This window comes from Eubalaena glacialis, chromosome 14, assembly GCF_028564815.1.
Source record: "Eubalaena glacialis isolate mEubGla1 chromosome 14, mEubGla1.1.hap2.+ XY, whole genome shotgun sequence".
Taxonomy (NCBI): Eukaryota; Metazoa; Chordata; class Mammalia; order Artiodactyla; family Balaenidae; genus Eubalaena; species Eubalaena glacialis.
Window position 1 is genome coordinate 34,933,719 of NC_083729.1, and position 18,277 is coordinate 34,951,995.

Genomic DNA, 18,277 nt, shown 5'->3' on the forward strand with positions numbered 1-18,277 from the left:
TCCTCCTAATCCAAGACCTTCTCCTGGCGGAGACACTAAAACAGAATGTTTTGACCCCACTGCTTGACCCCATGGCATTTGTCCCCAAGAACACTTGAACTCACTCTCTGTAAAGATGCCCCTCAGGCTTCATCTCCCTTCTCCCTCTGTCTGTCACTCTACATTCACCTTACATCATAGCCACCAGAGAAACCTCTGTGTAAGAGAAACAATAATTGATAAGTGTTCTGTAGTTAAAAAAAAAAAAAAGAAGACGAAGAAGAAGAAGAAACTGATTAATGAACCAACTCTTCCTGTAATATTTACACAAAATTGAATTGATCCAGGTAGAAATAATTTCAGTAAAATAAAAATAGAATAATTTAGAAAGGCTTTCATGATGTCATGTACAGAAAATCAACTACAAAGGGAGAAAACATATCACCCGTTCCTCCAGAGGAAGCAAAACTTGTCCTAGCACTTAGTTCCAAAGCAAATTTCTCACGTGGATGTACCCATGTTCCCCTCCGGGCCTTCTTAGACCATTTGAAACCACTGACTTCTCTGGGAATCTCATTACATCTGTGAATCCACTTCCCAGAAAAAAGCACATACACCCATGCAATCACATTCAATCTCTGGCAATTCCCAGGCTCCAGAAGCTCATCCATGGATCCCAGTTTAGGAACCCCAGTCTACGTTATGGGTGTGGCAGGGACACTTGCCTCGAACACTTTCCAGGCGAGGAGGGGGCAGAGGAGGGGAAGAGAGGGAGGATTTCCTACTGCCTGATAGGGAGCTGCACTGGGAGATCCCCGAGATGTGGCTGGGTTGAAATATGGCACCATGTGCCTGTAAGCCTTACCATTCAGAGTTCAAAATTTATAAACTCTTCCAGTGGTTTCTTTTTGTACTTGTCTCCCTTCCCGCCACCTTTTAAAATGAAAGACCGTTTTAATATATTTAAGTAAAGCTCAGGGGTGGTGACAGAGAATGTTGTCTTAATTTAGATCTGGATAGCAAGGGCATTCCTGCAGGCTTAGAGCTGGGGAATGTAAGACTGAGAAATTCAGACCAGTAGTTCTGGGCGGGGGCAGGGTGACAAACACTCAGAAGCCAAGCCCTCCAATCCCTGCTCTTCCTGAGTTCATGAACCCCTAGTGTAGAGGAATGAGGGAGGGCTTTGGCGTCAGACAGACATGCATTTAAATGTCACTTTGTCACTACGTCACTTATTGCATGTATAGCTTGGGCAAGTCTTTATATCTAAGCCACGTGTTAAGTGTCTGGCACATTGTAGATACCAAATAAGCAAAGGTCAGACTTCCCTGGTGGCACAGTGGTTAAGAATCTTAACCACAGTGGTTAAGAATCCACCTGCCAATGCAGGGGACACGGGTTCGAGCCCTGGTCTGGGAAGATCCCACGTGCCACGGAGCAATTAAGCCCGTGTGCCACAGCTACTGACCCTGCGTTCTAGAGCCCACGAGCCACAACTACTGAAGCCTGCACGCCTAGAGCCCGTGCTCCGCAACAAGAGAAGCCACCACAATGAGAAGCCCGTGCACTGCAATGAAGAGTAGCCCCTGCTCACCGCAACTAGAGAAAGCCCACACGCAGCAACGAAGACCCAAGGCAGCCAATAAATAAATAAATAAATAGATAGATAGATAGATAGATAGATAGATAGATAGATAGATAGATAGAATGACTGAAGAGTATTAAAGAAATAATAAAAAATAAGCAAAGGTGCCCTGAGAGAACTTAGATTTTAGTGGTGTGTCTTAGTCCGTTTGGGCTGCAATAACAAAAATACCACAGACTATGTGGCTTGAAAATATTTACTTCTCACCATTCTGAAGGCTGGAATACCAATATCAAGGCTCTGGCAGATTTGGTGTCTGGTGAGAGCTCGCTTCCTGGTTCATAGATGGCCATCTTCTTGCTCTGTCCTCACATGGTAGAAGGGGAAGGGAGCTCTCTGGGGCACTAATCTCATTTAAGAGGACTCTACCCCCATGACCTAATCATCTTCTAAAGGTCCACCTCCTAATACCATCACATTGGGGGTTAGGTCTCAATATATGCATTTTGGGGGGACAAAATCTTCAGTGCATACCATGGTATAATGCCCTCAGAGTCCAACGGCAATAAAGAGGCAGAATGCCCATCCCTGGGGTCCTGGAGAATGTGCTCTGAGATTCATTCAGGATGTTGGGGCCAGAGTAGAAATCTCAGCATTGCTCAAAAAGACCCAGAACCCAGCAGCACAGCCCAGAATCATTCCCTGGCAAGAGATTAGAGGCTGAAACGGAGGCCACCCTGTTGTGGAAAAGGATGAAAAGATTTTCAAATAGCAGTAAAAATGGAGCAGAGAACACCAAAGACAAGGCATAGTCCTTGGGGGAGAAGGGGGCAATGCTGCTCTTGGCATTTGGAACAGAACAGTTGATGAGTCCCATCTCCACTGCCAGGAGTCAAACCGAGTCCTGCCTTGGCGTCCTGAAGGCCTTTCCCACCTGCCTTTCCCATGTCCCATCTGACTATCCAGGAGCAGGCTTGGTTGGGTGTCCACACCCAGCAAGGATAACAACTGGCACCCGAGGTGAAATAGACCAGCCCAGACTTTTCCCCAGATGAGACAATTTCCAGAAAAGAAATCTGCCAAGAGACAAGAGCTACCAAGAGTGGGGCGGGCGGGGAATGGTATATTGGGGCCATGCGGGAAAAGTTGATTTCTGGTGTTGCCCACACACAAAGATAGCAGAGAAATCAAATGCATGAGGAAGGGGCATCGTCCCTCACAGCCCCCATCCTCGGGCATTTATTTGGTGTCTGTGTCCTCCGGAACCCAAAGGTGCTGGGCTGGTCAGCGCTGGTCTCCCTGTGAGGACCCATCCAGAGAGAAGGCTCTCCCCGGTCCCACCCCACCTCCTTGGGGCACCCTTCTAATCAAATTAGCCCTAGCGTGCAATCCAAAACGCACATCAAATTAGCCCGAGCATCCTATCCAAAATGCAAGGAAAGGAAGTGCAAGCGAGGATTCCCAGAGATTCTCCAGGCTGATTCCATCCCCCGCCTCCCCCAGCCCTCACCTCAGACTTGCCCTCTCCTTGGCAGGGCTCAAGGCAGGCTTATTTCCCCCAAGGTTGTCACAGACCAATTTTCTAAACTGCATGAAAACAGAAAACAAACAGAAAACCAAATCCACCAAAGCTTGAGTCTCAAGAAGAGCTTGGCAGGCAGGAGCAACGTGCTAACAATTTCATGCTGTTTTAAGAGTTTCTAACTAAGCGACATGTACCAACAACCAGATGTGCCCTGATACCGGGAGAAGAGAACATGGGCTTCTAGAGACATACAAGGATTTTTGTAAAACAGGAAAACACTCATCAGGAAATTTCCAAGCTTCCAAGCGCGCTGGGCCTGGGGTCGGTGGAAGATTGTCTCGTTCTGCCCACCCTGCAAACTCATTCACGCAACGATTTATTCAGTTCTGCCACAGAATTTTGGTCAGTCCACTGTGCTGAGCACTCAGGATACCAAGTAAAGGCTCATAGCCCGAGCAGGACAAAAGCAAGGAAACCAATATAATAACAACGTAATATAATATGTTCCGAAAGGGAGGAAAGAAGCCCAGGAAAAGAGGCCTTACTCAGTCCACGTAGGAATCAGTGTGCTTCCTAGAGAAGATCTGAGTCAATGTATTTCAACATTTATTTATGAAGCACTTATGTGTTGAGGACACAGGTAAGGAAAAAGTCAGGTATACCTCCTGTCTTGTGGTATTTACTACAATCAGGGGAAGCAGCAGTCATCCCAGAAGTGAATGAAAGCACGTTGGCTGTGCCTGCAGCAGGTGATTGCAGAGTACTTGGTACCTACTACGTGCAGGATGCTGGTGCCGGCACCGCAGAGATGCACACCAGCCACAGGCAGCACAGCCTTTAAAGGAAGCCAGTGCCAGGAATTCCCTGGCGGTCCAGTGGTTAGGACTCCACACTTTCACTGCCGAGGGCCCGGGTTCGATCCCTGGTTGGGGAACTAAGATCCCACAAGCTGTGTGCGGCCAAAAAAAGGAAGCCGGTGCCACCTATTATTTATGGGTCTGTGGCTTATGAATGGGCTTTAGTTTCCCAGTGGGATGAGGTCATCTTCGAGTCTGTCACCAGGGCCCCACCCAGCTCTAAGAGGACCACAGTTCCCAGCAGAGGCCAGGGCCCTAGGCTCCAATCTGCCCCAACAGGACCATCCCCGTGGAGTGGGTTGAGGACTGACCCAAGACAGACAGACGTCCATCGTGCTACCTTCAACTTCTATCCCATTAGCTTATCACCACCTGCTTGTTTGCCGTGCACAACAATTAATATTTTTATTAGTCCTGAAATTATTGTGAAATGACAGTTATTTTGCACTTGGGTTTAAACTAGTTAATGGGATAAACGTCAACATACAAGTTATAACATGATTTTTGTAATATCCTATTTTGGGATTTCTTTTACCTTTAAAAAAAAAAAAACTTCCTTTTTCTCAAAAAGTAGCTGCTGGCCTGGGCCTTCCCTAGCCTGGGAGGTCACTCCAGGTCAGAAGTTCTCCTGTGCCCCAGGGAGTCCTTGCTCCCTGCAAAGTCCATTAACTCAGGCTTAATGCCGTCCTAAAGCCGGTGGCCCTCTTTATTAGGGCTGTGTTTGTCACCTGGTAACTTGTTTATTGCACCAGCTCTAGGGTGGGGAGGGGAGGATGGGCGTGAAGGTCACAAGTAGGTGGGAATTGCACACCTCAGGCCAGAGCCTCCCCTTGGTCATTATTTTCCCAGAATGACCTCTGGGGATGGGGAGTACCCAGCCCTCCCTGAGCTAACACATGACAAGCCAGCACAAAAGAACTGCAAACAGGCCCCTAATTAATGGGTTTGCTTAGAGCTGTTCCTCTGTTTAGGGACTTCATCCCAACAATTGCAGGCTCCATAATCATTAATCAGTCACTACTACTTTTCTAGGTGCCAACCACAAGCCCAGCTCTGTTCCAACCACCATGAGGAGAGAAGAACAGAAAACAGGAACTCAGACCTGTGCCAAGTCCTTCACTGCATAAGCCCACGAATCCTCACAACCAACTCGAGAGGAAGGTATTATCATCCCTCTTTTCAGATGAGGAAACTGAGTCTCAAAGAAATTAACTAGCTCAAGGTGATCAGCTCGTAAGCAAGAGAATCAGAATTGGAACCTGGGTTCGACTGACTCCAAAGCCTGGGCTCTGGGAGGTAACAGACTTAACTGTTCAAAACTGATCCAAGACAGAAGAGCTCACGGCTGGGTTGCCCCAGAGGCTCCTAGGACACTCTGGACCCTAGGAGCCTGGGAGAGGGCACACAGAGCGGCGGTCCTGAGAGAAGACTTTCTAAAGGAGTGGCAGCAGGGGCTGGGCCCCGAAGGGTGGGGAGAATCATACGTGTTTAATAAGCTGTACTCGGGCACTTTCTCCAACCACTAAGTCCAGGGTTGGAAAGGATTGTGGAATCTGTGCCTCACTCGGGGCCAAAAAATGACTAGTCAACTGTCCGAGGAGGACGTGTAGACACACACACACACACACACACACACACATACACACACACACACAGGCACACACACGCGGACCCACCTCGGCAGCTCCAAACAGTGCCTGGAACGGGCACAAGAAAAGAGGACCTCAGAGGGCAGTGAGATGTTGGCACCGGGCGCCAGCAGGGATTAGGGCAAGGGCCAAACCGAGAGGAGATGTGGAGCCAGCAGGTCCTGTGACCACCCTGGAACCGGGAGGTTGGCAGCTCCTGGAATGTCTCAATTTAGACCTTGTTCCAGAACATGAGAAATGCCAGGGGTGGAGGAGAGGGGCCAGGAGAGGATGAAGAGTGGGGACTGACTGAGAGCTGGGCTCTTTCTCCTTTTAATCAGCCACGTCCCCACCTCTGAGCTCTCCCTCTTTGACCCTCAAAATACACATGAGCAAGGTGTTCAGACCCCACAGCTCCACGGGAAGAAATGCACATGACAATCCCATACAGATCCACCCAAGAGTCTCTCCTGGGTCCTGGCTCTTTCCACACTGATGCCTCTACCAGGCAGAGATTCAGGACCCCCAGGCCAAGCCTGGGTCTGGTCAAAGGCGGACAAATGAGAGCCAGCCAGGATCTGGCCAGCCAGGCCCACACAAGCCCGTCCCCTGAATGGGGTCTGTGTGCCAGCCCCGGAGGAATCCTGTGTGGGCAAGCTGTTCTTCCCTAGAGCTGAGTTAAGAATGTGAACCCTGCCCCTGAGGTCATCCAAGCCCATCTTCCATGGCTCCAGGACTTGACACACTGTCCCACCATCCATAACACACATGATGTCACCAACAGGCTGTGTTTCTGAATTAGATTCCAGAATGAGCTGTTGGCCCATAGGAGCGGGCCAACTCTTACCCCAGAGTGGCCAAGCCTCTTAATCTCCAAGGAAAGTACACTCTAGTCCTGGAGAACAGGCTTGGAGCCAGTAGCCAGGCACTGGCCGAGATTTGATAAGCCAAACCCTGAACAGCCAGCAAGGCCCAGGCCCAGCTCCATCTACCAGTCATCACAGATCACCCGGACGCCTACCTCTCACTGAGATGCCCAGCTCTCCACAACCGAACTAGGACCAACCCTCCGTGAGCAGGGGTCCCCACAAGTGTGAGCTGAGGACGCCAGCCCCGTTCTGAAGCTACCCACTCCCTCCTCCTTCCCTCCCTTCCCCTGGCTTCTCTCCCAGTCTTCCACAGAGTCTTTGGCTGTTCCTGTCCTCAACTAACTGGTCAGGGAGGCAACAAGCCGGTTTATTATTTTAATTTGCCACCAGCTACTGAGGTTTCTCTGGAGAGTCTTCCCCACACCACGTCTAGGATGTCTGTGGGAAAAGATGTGCTGGAAAGCCCGGCTCTCCACGCTGCAGCACATCAGGAAGGAGGCAAGAGAGAACAGGAAGCACAGAAGGAGACACAGCAGAGAGCCTGGATTTCCCAAGACTTGAATCCCAGCAGAAACACAAAACCAAGTCCGTGACCTTCATATAAAGTGTGGTGATTTATTATTCTGAGAAGACAGTGGTGTCAGCAGGGAGATGGGGAGACCTTCCAACAGCAGGTATCATAAGTGAGCATTCCTCCTAGGGCACATGCCAGCGCTCCAGCCTCAATAACGCCTGCAGGGTCGGACCAGCTCCTGAGCCTCACAAATGCGGTGCTCACCTCAGAGCAGCAGGGAAAATGAGCCATGGCCTCAGAACTTGGCTCAGCCGGTTCTCCAGCCTGCACAAGCCCCCCTGCGCTTTCCTTGAGGCTAATTGGTTGAGAGACTCTGCTTCAGAGGGGAGACCAGCACCAGCTTAGGTCTTCAATGCGACAGACTGGAGGGATGATCCAAAGATACCCTTCCTGATTATCCTGCATCTTGCTGAGCATCCCCAGCTAACTAACCAGCTTTCTCGCTCCATCCCTCTCTCCCTCCCCCCTCTATCTTCCCTCTCCCTTTTCCTCTCTCCCCATCATCTCTCTCCCTCCCTTCCATCTTCCCTCTCCCTTTTTCTCGCCCCGTCATCTCTCTCCCTCCCCCCTCTATCTTCCCTCTCCCTTTTCCTCTCTCCCCGTCATCTCTCTCCCTCCCCCCTCTATCTTCCCTCTCCCTTTTTCTCTCTCCCCGTCATCTCTCTCCCTCCCCCCTCTATCCTCCCTCTCCCTTTTCTTCTCTCCCCCCCCCCCCCGCCATCTCTCCCCCCTGCCCCCATCTCTCTCTGATTCTGCACATCTCTTGTACGTGCGTCTCCTGCTGGCAGCTGGCTCTTTCCCACTCTCTGCCCCCCTTTCCCCTCCCTCAAGCCCCACATACTCTGAAGCCAGCAGGGGGTGAGCTGCTCAGAGCCGAATAGAACAGGAAACTGCACTCTTCTCTCTCAGCATGTTGCAGTAGAACAGCCTCTGCTGAAAGCCAGCCTCGGTGGGCTCAGCCGCTGAACAGCAGCTTCAGGGACGTGCTCTGGCTGCGACTGTGAGCCATGCTTTTCTTTTAACCCCCGCTCCCACTTGTCCCTACATTTGTCTGAGTCACCGTCCGCTCAACACTGTCACCTCCGGCCCATCAAAGCCTTTCGGCTCCCTTTCTCTTGGGCATATGCAGCCTAAATGGGGCAAGTGCCAGTGAGTGAAGAGGGTACCTCAGAGGAACTCCCAGGAACCACCTCAATACAAAAGACTGTAGATAAGCACGGAGAAGTGAAGTTCAAGGATATTGTCCATAGGCACAGTGACATCCCCACACACCCCTGCCAGGCTGGTCTGGGGGCACTGAGTAAGCCCTATGGAACACGGGATGATGGACTTCCTGGGACAGGGTTCAAACAAGTACACATGAACCTCACCTCAGATGGCAAGAGCCCACTCAAGGCCTAGAGAAAGCCGTACCCACAACACAAATTTTCCAACACTGAGCATTTAAGGTTGTCTACAGAGTAGGGTTGTCAGATAAAATATACGACACTCAGTTAAAACTGAATTTCACATAAACAACAAATAATTTTCTAGTATAGGCATTCCTAAATATTGCATGAGACATATTTATATTAAAAAATAATATGTTCACTGTGTATCTGAAATTCAAATTTAACTGGGCGCCTGTGTTTTTATTTGCTCAATCCAGCAACCCTACTGCAGAACTACCTGACTCCACAGCCATTCTGGAAATGGTGAGAGTGCCACAGGGTGAAAGGGACAAGAAATCCCAATCAGCTCCCCTCTTTCTTGTCCCCCAGGGTCCTTGTTCATTCCTCATCTCCATCCTGGCTCACCCTGACCTCTCTTGCCTCCATCCCACCGGATCCTTCCATTGTTCCCAGCTCCTGTGGCCCAGGCACAGGACCAGTGCTTTCACCCCTTGATTCAGCTGAACCGAGGTCGAATTTTTCAAAAGGAACTTTATAGAAATATTTGAATTCATTAAAATAATATAGTAGTTGTCACATGTAAGGAGATCCAATACCAAACAAAGCCCTGAGACCAGATAAGTCTAGACATGGTCTGGTCATTCTTTTCCATCAATGGTTCTTGGATTCGTTGACTTGTAGCAAGGCTGTCCCCTCAATGAAGCTGGACCAACATTCTGGAACAGAGACTCTCACTGGCTATATATTAAAATACATAGGAAGCTTTTTGCAGCTTATTCCAGACCAATTAAATCAGAATTTCTGAGAGTAGGGCTCAAGTATCTGGAGATGTAAAAGCTCCCCAGATGACTCTAATATGTAGCCAGGGTTGCTAACTCATATACATTGGAATCACCTGAAAAGCCATAAAAAACTACCAGTGCTTGCATCCCACGCTCAAAAATTCCGATTTAATTGGCAGGAGGTGCGGCCTGGGCATTGGGATTTTTAAACACTCCCTAGGAGATTTTAATGTGCAGAGAAGCTGGAGAACCACAGCTCCTGGCACTTTAATAGGCTTCAGATCTTTCAGGGACCTTGCTAAAAGGCAGATGCTGACTCAGTAGGTCTGTTGTTGGGGCCTGGGATGCTGCATGTCTTACAAGTCTCAGGAGATACCAAAGATGCTGGTCCTCAGGCCACACTTTGATTAGCAAGGTCCTAGACCAGCGGGCCTCAAACCTAGACGCACATTGCAATCACCTGGGGAGCCCTGACAACTCCTTCAGCCTGGGTCCCACCCCAGAGATTCTGATGTAATTGGTCTGAAGCAGGGCCTGGCCATCCAGATTGTAAAAGCCTCCCAGGTGATTCTACGTGCAGCCAAGGTTGAGAACCTTGGCTGGAGACCAACATCTAGGCGTCATTTTACAAGTGGCCCTGTGACCCCAGCGGGGAATACCACTCTTCACAAGCCGTTCTGACTCCCCTCTGTTCCCTGCCCCAGGGAAGACACTTTTTTTCTCTTGCCTCAGAAGGCCATGCCCTCTGGTAAAAATTCCCTTTCTCCCACTTCGGGCTGAATAAAGCCTCTAATTCCCAGCTCAGTTGCAAAAGAGAAATGATTGACCCAACACCCTGAAACCAGTGACTGGTCAGAACCCGCCCAGCCAGCCTTGCTCTGTTACCAATTGTTCCTTTTGCTCAAGTGGCCTTCTCTAAGGATGCCCCTGCCAGAAGAGCCATGGGCCACAGATGAGTGTGCCTTCACCCTCACAGTCACACCCAAAGAAGAGAAACTCTGCGCTTCGACAAGACGCAATCAATCCAAGGTGCTGAACAGCTTTCATTACTTGGTAGTTCCCAAGCCAGGTTAACACGCAACCTCTCCCCTCTCCTTCCTCATCCTTTTGAAATGAAATTGTGGCAACCTGTGGGACAAGAAGTCGCTTACAGAGAACCAAAAAGGACGACGTGGAATTGAGGAAATCATTAACTCTCCTTTTTGGTGTGATTGCCATGAAATTATTCATGAATCATTTTTTTTTCCTAGGGGATGACCCAAAATATCATCTGGAATGCATCTTCATTGGTAGCTTTCATCTTCTGACAGAGCCTGTGTCTTTTGTTGGGAGTTGGGTGTTGCTGGTAGAAACGCCGAGTCCACGTCTTGGGTGTACGGCGTTTGTGTAAAATCTGAACTCTAATGTGTAGAATTTGCAGGTCGCTGAAGTGTCACAGTCTACTGAAATGGGCCTGGAATCAATAAGGTACACATCAAACTCAATTGTGTTTAATTTTCATTGCTACCTAGAGGAAAGCCTAGCATAGCCCTACCCGAATGAAATTAAACATGAAAGCCCATCTGAAGTGTAGAAGCGATACTTAACATGACCTGTAAATAGGGTAAAACACGGCAGCCCGGCCCATCACAACATTATCGTTCATTTTTCTTTCCATAGTGTAGGTGACGGCTGCCATAAGAAAATCAGAATAGACAGGAGCCCATTGCAGATCTAAAGGAGAACAAAGTGTTTTCAGTTACACACCAGCAGGACTTCCCTCTTTGCACACCCCTGGAGTCTCTTCCAAGTGGAAAATCAGAGAAGGAAGGTGAGTAAAACAAGGCCCTTCTGAACTTGGCTGGCCCCCGCCCCCATGCCGCCCCAGCTGAGTTCCCGGGCCAGTGAGATAATGCAAGGCTCAACCCTCGCAGCTGACATGGGTGGGGGGCAGACGCCCACTCTGGGCACTTCCAGCCGACACTGACTTTTCAGTCATGGAAACATTCCCCAGACCGACACTAATCGGGGGCACATCTGGCGTTTGGACTGCATCCAGATGGGGGTTGTGTTCCTTGAGTCAGCGTGATAACCCGCTGGGGAGGCCGGGGAGGGGAGAGTGCAGGCTGCTGAGAGCAATCAGCATCTTTGGTTCTGTGTGTGAGATGTGGTCACGCTGTGGGCCAGTGAGTCATAGGCTGGAGACCACCTCATCCCGGTCCACCAACTCTCCCTGCCCGCACCAATGGAGGAGAAAACTGGAGAGATCCAGAGAGCCCCAGCAGCTACCCCAGGGGTCCACAACTGGCCAGGGGCAGTCTAAAATCCCAGTGTCCCAACTCCCACTATCGTGCACTTCCCAGGTTTCTACACTCTCTCAAAGTGTAGTGTAGTACATATTATCTCAAGATAATACGCGGGCTAAGGTGATGAAAAGAATCCAGCTGTTTCTTCTCTGCTAACTTCCTGTGACTTGCAAATGCACAGGACAATTTTCCAAAGCGGTGACAAATTCCCTTGGTCTCCATCCCCTGCGCCCATCCTCCCACCCCAATTCTTCCACTGGAGCTTCTTTTTTTTTTCGATTCAGAAGGAGAAACTGCCCTTCCAGTCTTTTATCAGAAATGAACACGATACCTTATCTCTCATCCCCAGGACAAGGGACTGCAATTGGGAACAAGACCTCATGGTACCGAAGATCCAACCATACAGGTCAGGAAGGAGCAAGGATCTTGGCCAGCTCTTGGCATCTGCGTCACAAAGCCTGACACCTGTTGCAGCCATGAGCAGTACTGCTAAAGAGGTAATTAAGCAAACCAAAGCCAGGATAAAAGGGATTATTTCCCCTCTCACCCACACACAAGGCTGTGTCCAGCTGTCAGAAGGAAGTTCTTTCCCTGGCCCCTGGGGTACACTCCCCACTCCTGGGCACCGTGTTTCCAGTCTACTCCAGTGATCCTTTCCTGTATACACCTCCAGGCACAGATAATTACGGAAATCAGGAATCTCATCTACCTATTCAAATCACGAAGAGATTAACAGGATCTTCTAGTATGAAAACTGCAGAGATCTGTTCACCCTTCTCCCTTTATTTGTTCAAAGTACTAAAAGAAACAGGGAAATAACCCAGGTGAAAATTAGACCCATATGGGTGATCAGCTTCCCCAAGTAAGTTTCAGCTCCTCCCGTAACTAATCAGCTTGCAGGGCACACCAGCACTATTCTCTTCCTACTACACCAGCCTTCATACAAAGTGCAACTATCATCCACCACGCAGTCAATTTGGTCCTCTTCTGGGATAATCAGAAAGGAAAAATATCTTCACTCCAACTGAAGATATTTCATTCCTACCCACCTGAAGTTCACTCTCCCACCCCCAGACCCTCACTCCTGTTGTCCTATCTGAGCAACAGGCTTTATCCACCCTGATGGACAGGACAGTAGTCATTGAGACAAATGAATGATCCTCCTCCCCCCCTTTAGGGCACAGCTTATGAGTTTCGTCCTCCTCAGGAGGATTTTGTAACACAAGCTGTCCAGGTCTCTGAGAAGGAGCTCACAGACACTACCACTCCACCTAAGCCAGCTGAGGTCCCTGCTGGTGCCAGCCCTGTTCCCCACCAGTGATTTGGTACAAAGCCACTTCGTGTTCCATGCCAAACCAATAATTCACAACACTCATCAAAATCTGCCTCCATCAGCTGACTCAGCATCCCTGTTTTCCTGAGCAGAGGCAAGCTCCCTACACCCTGACATCCTAGCCTTCAGCTTCACTGTTTACATCTCAGTGTAAATGAGAGCTTTGGGCTTAGAAAGCCCAATTCCCTTTGGATCAAGTATGGGGATGATTCATCCTCTCTGAAAAGACTACCCACCCCTTGATATCCATGCCAAAAAGATTCTGAGATGGGGCTCAGAGAGGACAGAGCTGGGGAGTCCTGTTGCTATGGAAACCAGTGTGCCAGTTTCCAAAGGAGACAGACTAGTTTTGCGGGGAAGCACTGCTTTGCCAGGGTTCCTGTAGAAATGGAGGAGGCCTCTGGCCTGGAGCAGCTGTGGATACGGCCTGGGATCACCGTGGAGGCTCGGGCCACACGGATGCTTCCCTGTCCCCTATATCTAACCCCTTCTCACACTGAGAGACCCGACCCACCACAGACATCCCATCCGGCCTCCTGGGCGGTTTCTTCAGCACAGCTCCCCAGCCACGTGAAAGGTTCACTCTATGTCTACAGACAAAAAGGGTTTTGACTGACTTCTGTGTTTTAGGAAGTGCGTTGAATTCCATTAAGTTTCGGGTGCGGGGGTGAGCAGGATGACAACTAACAAGCTGTCTGAACTTTTTACATTTCTCCTCAGTGCCTCAGTAAGGTTCACGACAAGGTCATCAATGATAAGGAGGGAGACCTCCCAGCCGGACTGTCCCTCAGCCCCAAGAGGACACTTCACAGTGATAAGCTGACAGGACTTGGAGTCTGATTCACACACTGAAAGGAGCGTGGGGCGAGGGTTGCATGGAGGGGAGTCGAGGTCCCGGAGACAGAATGTCCAGGAGAGAGACGGATGTAAGTGTCATCAGATGCTCAACCTTCAAGGGAGAGGGTGGGGAAAGAGACAGTCCCCATCAAATAAGACATGTAACAGAGATGGTAAGTTCCAAAAATGGAGGCTTCAACTGTTGGAAAGTCCTGGGGGCCAAGATAATAAAACTAATAATAGACTTTGAGGGCTTCCTGTATGCCAGGCACTCTATGCTATGTAGTCTCCTACATGTGTTACTGTATGTAATCCTCATAACAACCCTGTGAGAATAGAAACCATCACATGCCCGTTTTACAGATGAGAAAACTAAGACTTTGAGAGGCGAGCAAGGTCACATAGCTAGTAAGTAAAGGAACTGGGATTCAAACCAAGGCCCATCTGACCAGAGTGTATACTCTTGACCATGAGAGCAACAGGTCCTAGAAATGGTGACCACGTCCATTAACCAATTAGAAACTAGTATGTGAATGATGTTGGGAGAAGTTTTAGGATCCCAGAAGATAGTTGGCTTCATCCTGACTAGGATATTAGTCATTCACTCCAGGCAGCACCATCTTCAGGAAAAGCATATTCTGACACTTATCATAAGTGTTTGTATTCTATGGTCAGATAGCCCCCTGCCTTCCCAGTGCTCCTTCCAACAAAAAATACAACAGAGCATGATTGGCTGAGCTAAGACTCCTGAACAGAAGCCCTTGATGTCCCATCTGTTAATAATGGGATACCAATCCATGATTTCTCCACCTTCTAAGAGTCCTGGGGGAGGCGGTAGGCCCTTGAGACACAGGGTACAAAACCAAAGCAGGATGAAGAGGCTCCACCCATCTCACTCTTGCCCAGGAATTTCCTCTATCTTCCCACACACTGCTGTCCCCAAATCACCCACCAGAATTAGGCCGAAAGCCTTAGGAATCAGTCAAGAGACAAGATGGGGACAGGGGTCAGATTTTCTCTTTCAGTTGATTGTTTTCTGATTCCTTTAGGTCTGGTCTAGTTAAGCTGAATCCATCACTCTCAGTGGGTGGTGGGTGGGGACAGGTACAGACGTAGGTAGGAGTTTGCCTAGGATGTTTAAAACCTTGGCACAAAAAGAAAGGCATGAGAAGCTAACCTGAAGAGAGAGATGCAGTTGCACAAAGTTAGGGGAACTAAAGAGCCCCCTAGGTACCAGAAGGACCAACATTGTAAGAATTTTAAGAGGTGATAAAGGAGGCTGATACAGCTAAAAAACAGGTGAAATTAATTCCTTTCTCAAGCCGCCATAAAGGTGAATGGCTACCAGATGGTCAGACAGAAATACCTGTCCACAGGCTGCTGGAGAAAAAAAATAAATGCAAGAAGAAATCGGATCCTCCACTGAGCAGGTGAGCAGGAAATTAAAATATCTGTACACTGACCACAATGCAGGACCACACATGTTCATGAAGAGGCGGTTAGGACGATAGTGTGAATATGACTTAGCATCTGTCCCCTGTCCGCCAGCCCACACCCAGAGAAGGCAGTCACAAACCTCACAGTGCTAGAGGGAAGACCTTCCAAGAAAACCCAGCAGTTCCAACAGGGATGAAGATGGGACAGCAGAGGCCAGGGCCACTGGGGGGAAACTACCATGCATCCCAGACCATTTCACTAGACCAAGAAACAATATCTTTTGCTGAGCACTGACTAGAAACCAGCCACTTTGCTGGGATCTTTCTAAGGGTCCTACGCAGCTTCTCAACTGGCTCTCACTGATTCTTGCCTCCTGTGTAACCCCTTCCCCTTAAGTGTGGACTGGACCTAGGGACTTACTTCCAACAAATGGAATTCAGCAAAAGTGATGGGATGTCACTTACTCCCATGAAAAAAACTTCCCTGAATTTGTGCCCCGCAGACTCCGCTCTGACCGATGGTGGCTTCCTCTCTTTCAACCATCCTTTCTGTGCCCTTGTTGCTACATTCCTCCTAGAAGACACGGACACACAGACACACACACACAGACCCAAGTTATCCTGAAGTAGGAGTGAGCTCAGCCTCCTCTTGCCATTGTTCAGCTCCTTCCCAATCAATCTCCTGCCAACCACAAATTAGCATTACACAGGCATTTACAGTGCAGCCCCCAGGGACAGATAGAAGCTGCTAATCCTTCAGAAGGGCCACTGGTACAATAGCACCCGTGGCGGGCTCCTTTGCAGCACTTCCCGCTCCTTTGCGAGCTGTCCAAGTCAACTGCAGATGGCGAAGTTAGTTACTGGGCCCAGAGCAAACAGGAGACAGTAGGAGCCCAAGGAGCACCAAGCTTCACAAACGGCTGCAGGACCGCATCCCTGAGCCCCTACTCCCAGCAGAAGACTCTCTTGGGTTGGATTCCCTCTAGGAGCTTCTAGCCTGGTCCTCAGCGCACTCTTCCATTTCCCATTTTTACTGGTTAACGTTATGAATGACCCCCAGTGGGACCAACCTGGAGCATGAAATGCCCTGGGGCCAGGCCAGAGTCAGACTTGCTCCTGCTCCCAGCAACTTGGATGAACAAAGCTGGGGGGGGGGGGGGAGGGGGGCTGTGGAGGGGGAAGGGGGGAGGAAGGGGGGCTGTTTTTGTTCTTTCCTTTTTCTTAAGGGATTGATTTGGCCTCAGTGATGTCTGACTGAGCGTTCTGATCCCAAAGGCAGGCAACCCTGGCTGGGCTCCCAGGGGCATTTTTATCCCCTGGCGCTGCCTGTCTTTGGGCCCCAGGGGCCCCAGCGAATGCTGCCCTTCCTGCCACAGTCCCGAGGGCTAGCTGGCTCTTGCAGCAGGCACTCCTGCAGCTCCCTGACCTTATCTCGCAGCCCTCTGGAAATGAGGGGGGCTTGCAGAGGAGAAGCGTCTTATCACAAACATTTCCTGCCTGTTCCCTCCGGACCCTGCTGCATACCACAGCCCTTCCCTGGCCAGTGGCGCCACCAGCGGCGACCCCCGCAACGTCTTCATCAAGGATCTGCAAGGCAGGGGCCCCCCACACCTGTCGGGACTCCAGATTCTTCTCCATCCACACTGCTCCCTTCTGCAGGGAGCTCCCAGATTCTCACAGGCCACCCAAACTGACTCAGTCCCTGAAAAACACGGGAGGAAGTCAGGTGGAACCGGAAAGAAAGAGGACAAAAGGCAGGTAAGGGTTTGGAGTTCAAAAAAGAAAAGGTGACTCACGGCTGGAGTTCTGCCCCCTCCTCTAGGACCCTGCCTGTCTATCTCTGACGGAGAGAGAAACAGAGAGGCAGGTGAGAGAAAGACCTGCACACCTATGTGTGTCCACATGCGCAGCTATGCCATCCGCATCGCTGTGCCCAGTGGTTGCCCTCTGCGTGTGGCGCCGAAGCCTTTGGGACTATTCGGGGTTTGTGTGCCAGAGGACTTGGACCTGACAGCCGGCGGGTCTCGGACCAGCGGAGCCCAGCTGTGCTCAGCAGGTCACTGAGTTCCTAGGTCCCTCTCCCCTCCCCACACCTGGGGTACCCTAGTCCCAGCCCTCCCCACGGCCTGCCCCGGCCTTCTCTCTGCCTCCTGCCCCCAGCTTGCTGTGTGGTCCAAGCCCTCTGCCAGGAGGAGAGGGAGGGAGGGAGGGATGGGCCGGCATGTTTACAGTCAAGCATAACTGAACCTTTATTTTAAATAAATAAAACTTTTAGCCAGTTTTATTTCCCTTTTCTTTCAAAACGCTGTTTTCTCCCTCCTCCTCCTCCTCCTTCCCCCACCCCCCCCCCCACCCCCGCCGCCTCTTCCCCTTCCCATCTGGGCTGAGCCTTTATCTGCCGGGCCACCCAGGGAGGGGCTGTGGGAGGGGGAGGAACGGAGGCCCAGCTGACCCTGGTGCTTAGTGTCTTCTCAGGTCATGTGACACACCCCCACTGCTCAAATGCCCACAGAGCCCCTGGGGTTCTTCTGAATTCAGGGATGTCCAGGCCTGAGGAACAGAGACTAAACAGGAAGCCCAGGCCCCACCATCAGCATGTTGTCCATCTGTTCTCCCCAGTCATAGGGTTGCCCACCTCCCCCCCCAACTTCACTATGAAATTGCCATCCATCTGTCTTCCACTTCGGCCTGTCATCTCTCTGTCTCCCCCGTTGGACCCTCATCCATCTGTCCCTCCCACAGGACAACCGTTTCTAAGTATCTCCTTTTACTTGTCATAAATCTACCTTCCCCGTGAGATGGCCCATCTGTCCATCATCCCATTGGCCTGTCCTTCCATCCAATCCCCTTGATCATGCTTTTTTGTCCATCTGTCTCCCCCTCATTGGATATACTTCTGCCCATCTGTCTCCCTGAATGGGACTAGCAAAGGCAGGTCTCTGAGATCTAGGGACAGCTGAAATTCTGTTCTAATTTTGACCCCAGCAACAATAATTGTAGCTACCATCAATCAAGTATCTACTCTGTGCCATGCACTGTACATGCATTACCCCTTCAATCCTCCAGCAGCCCTGTGAGGATATGTTTATTCCCCCATTTTACCAGTTAGGAAACTGAGGCCCAAAAGAGTTAAGTGTCTTGCCTAAGGTCACACAGCTCCTAGTGGCAGATGCAGCGTCCAGAAACAGTTCCGCCC